Source organism: Chrysochloris asiatica, unplaced genomic scaffold, assembly GCF_000296735.1.
Source record: "Chrysochloris asiatica unplaced genomic scaffold, ChrAsi1.0 scaffold00065, whole genome shotgun sequence".
Classification (NCBI taxonomy): Eukaryota; Metazoa; Chordata; class Mammalia; order Afrosoricida; family Chrysochloridae; genus Chrysochloris; species Chrysochloris asiatica.
The window spans coordinates 2,352,797-2,356,689 of record NW_006408583.1 but is presented as its reverse complement, the minus strand read 5'-3'; positions in this window follow the sequence as shown (position 1 = coordinate 2,356,689).

Below are 3,893 nucleotides of genomic sequence, written 5' to 3'. Positions count from 1 at the left end.
GGGAACCCTAGAAAGGGTCGCTATAAGTCAGAATCAACTGAAGGGTATCTACCCACAATAACAACACACACTCAACAACAAAAAGACAAACAACCCAATGTAAAAAGAGGCAAATGACTTAAAGCATTTTCATTAAACTCCCAGAACCTAGAAAACAATAGACAAACACCAGATTTTATTCAAACCCCAGATCTAAATGATATTATGACATCTCATATTTAGCCTAGGTGTGTGATAGTCTATCAAATTATTTAGTCCCAATTGGATTCTTTTCCAAAACCCATTTTTAATTTTTTAATCAAACAATAAAAGGCAGTGCCTCCCTGAACTAAGCACTAATACAAAGTAAATAAGTTATCGTTAATTATGTATGACATTATACACCAATTATTTGTGAAGAAGCTTGAGTGTGTTATAAATATAATCTCATTAATTCTCTCAAATTTTCCAAGAGCGTGAGAGGTAGTCATTATCATCTCTATATTTAACACATTAATATATTAATAAAAGCTATAGACCCCTTTACATTTTACAAAATACATTTACATGCTCTTTTGTGAAATAGATATTATTATTCTCTTTTTTCAAATGAGAAAACAGGTTTAATAACTTCCTAAGATCTCTGTTAAGTATTGATATTAGAAAAGAAACTATAATCCTTACCTCTGAGCAAGTGTTCCTGATAGGGAGTTAAATAACCCAGAAATACTAAAGAGTTGGGGAATCTGATTTCGTCTAAAGAAAGAGGAGAGTAAGGAACATAAAGGGGACCTATAAGAACCCAAACTGGATGGTATTAGTGAGTTGTAATACTGTCAAAGCACACAATCTGGGCTTACAACAGGGTTTCCAAGGTTGTAAATCTTTACAGGAGCAGAAAGCTTCATGTTTCTCTCATGGAACAGCTAGTAGTTTTGAACTGCTGACCTTGAGGTTGGCAGCCCGGCTCATAACCACTATGCTACCAGAGTTCCTTTGAATACAGGATAGAGATTCAATATTGAATACAGGATAGAGATTTAGTATTACTGTCTTTTCTCCTGGCCCTTCACATCAAAATTTGAACCTATATCTTTAATCCTTGACATTTCATTCTTGGGTAGAAAAAACAAGAATATGAGTAAAATGTAAATAATATTTCAAATAGATATTGGCTATAGTCCAAAGCAGCAAGAATTACAGTCTAAAACCCTGCCCTCCCCTAGATAGCTGAAAATGTTTCCATATTTGTCATTATAAAGTTGTATACACTCTGCCTCCTGGTGACAGATATGAGAAGATGTTTCAGAAGACCACTGAAGTAATTTGAGTTGACTTGTTGTTGTTATTGTTGTTGTTAAGTGCCATCAAATCCATTCTGACTTATAGGAACCCTGTATAGGGTTTCCAAGGAGCGGCTGGTGAATTTGAACCACTGACCTTGTGGTTCAGTGCTTATCCTACAGCACCACACCAAGACTTGGCTGTGACTCATACCATCTGTATTAGTGAACAAAATATTGCCCAGTTCTGTTTCATTTTCATAATTGTTGCTTTGCTTCAGTCAATTGTTACGAACTAGTACATCTGTCAGTGTGATCCATGTCTCTCCTAATTATTGCTGATTTTGACCCTGGGAACCCAAGCACTGATGTTGCAATATAAACCAAAGTCCAAACCCACTGCCTTCAAGTCAATCCAACTCAAAGAGACTCTTTAGCACAGAGTAAAACTACTCCTTAGGGTTTGCAACACTGCAAGTTTTTAAGAAAGCAGACAGCATCGTCTTTCTCCCATGGAGCAGCTGGTGGGTTTCAACAATTAATTGATCTGTGGTAGCAACCCAAGTCTTAATCCATTATACTATCAGGGCTTCTTCATGCAGTACAGCACAGTGCTATAATAGGGATCTCAGAAGGGTAGTCTTTAATAGATTGTTGTTGGTGTGGTGATGGTGTACCATGGAGTCGTTTTTGACTCATAGTGACCGTGCATGGGATTTCTGAGGCTGTAAATATTTACGGAGTAGTAAACCTCATCTTTCTCCTATGGAATGTAGTTTCAAACTGCTGACTTTTAGGTTAGAAGCCGACAACTGATAACTATTACAGCTTGAAAGAACAGTTAAAAGGAGAATCAAGCAATCTGATACCATGGTATATTTTGTCCTAAATGACCTCCAACTGTGCTTACTCCATGAAAACTATTCTCCAACAGGGAAACTGAGGCAGGTACTACAGAACTTTCTGAAGTTAAACTAGTTGAGCAAGCCATAATTTCCATAATCTGTAAAAAGGGGACATCACTGCCATTTCTTCATATATGAGCTAAATGAAAAATTTTGACACCTTGATGGCACTTAACAACAACAATGGGCAAAATATTGAATGACAAAGAAAACATTAAAAGAAAATGAAGGAAATGCCCAGAGTCACTGTACCAAACATGCAATCAAGATGCGGTGATAATTCCTGGTGACTGAAATGTGAAAGTCAAGAATAAAGAGGTATCCATAGCTGGAAAATAGGATCTAGGTGATTAAAATGACACTAGAGATATCCTTTGATTGCATTTTACAAAATTGATAAGTTATTCTTTGCAAATACCATTATTTAGCAATAACATCATTCCATAAACAAAATAACACGGTTCCATAAGAGCCAAAGTATGACCTTGAGTATGACCTAAATATAATCATCATTTAAAAAACAGATCCGAAGTATTTAAGTGTACTGAATGGAGACCAGGCAAGGTGAGAATGATACCAAGGGCATCAGACATAAACACAGCACAAGGTCATTAAAAAGACAGGAAACAAAGAACCAAAACAGATGTCAGACAAAACTCTGAAACTTGCTCTTGAACATAGATAAAGTAAAGCAAATGGAAGAAATTATAAGAAAAAAACTGAACAGATTTCAATGAAAAAAAGTACTATATAAAGAAATGTGCAAAGACAGAGAATCACAACACCAAAAGGGAAGAACACATTGAGCATTTCTTAAGAAGAAAGAACTGAAGAAAAAAAAAAAAAATGTAAGCCTCAATTTGCAATATTGAATGATTCTGTGGGCAAAATATTCTGTGGACACAGAAAACATCAAAAGAAGATGAAAGAAACGTAAGCTAAGCACGGGTCTGCAAGGTTGGTTTCAATCACAGTGTAGACAGTTCAAATTCACCAGCTGCTCCTTGTAAACCCTACATAGATCTCTGGGAGTTAGAACCACCTTGATGGCACTTAACAACAACAATGGGCAAAATATTGAATGACAAAGAAAACATTAAAAGAAAATGAAGGGAATGCCCAGAGTCACTGTACCAAAAAAAAAAAAGTAGTCAATGGTCAACCATTTCAAGAGGTACTATATGATCGACAGCCAATGCTTTGAAGGAAGAAATCCAAACTGCACTGAGGGTATTAGTGATTAACAAGACTCCAGGAATGGTTGTTGTTGGTTTTGCTAGGTACTGTTGGGTCGGTATCACCTCATAGAGACCCTATACACAAGAAAACAAAACACTGCCCAGTCCTGTGACATCGTCACATTTGTTGTTACATTTTAGTCCATTGTTGCTGCAATGGTGTCAGTCCATCCTGCTAATTTCTTTTTTACTAATTCAACTTTTTTGAGCTGCTGACCGCGAGGTTCGCAACCAGGTTTGTTTGTTTGTTTGTTTGTTTGTTTGTTTGTTTGTTTGTTTGTTTGTTTGTTCAACCACTACACTACCAGGACTTCCTTGAAGATGGCGGATCGGGTGGATGTGTAGTGAGGAGCTCGGTCAACAACAACACGGAATACCGGGTCAGGAGGACTCATGAGTTGGTGTTGGAACTCTGTAACAAATATAAAGGTATGTTTGGAGGTTCGGAGGGTTTATAGCTGGGGAATTTGCAGGAGAATCCAGAAATT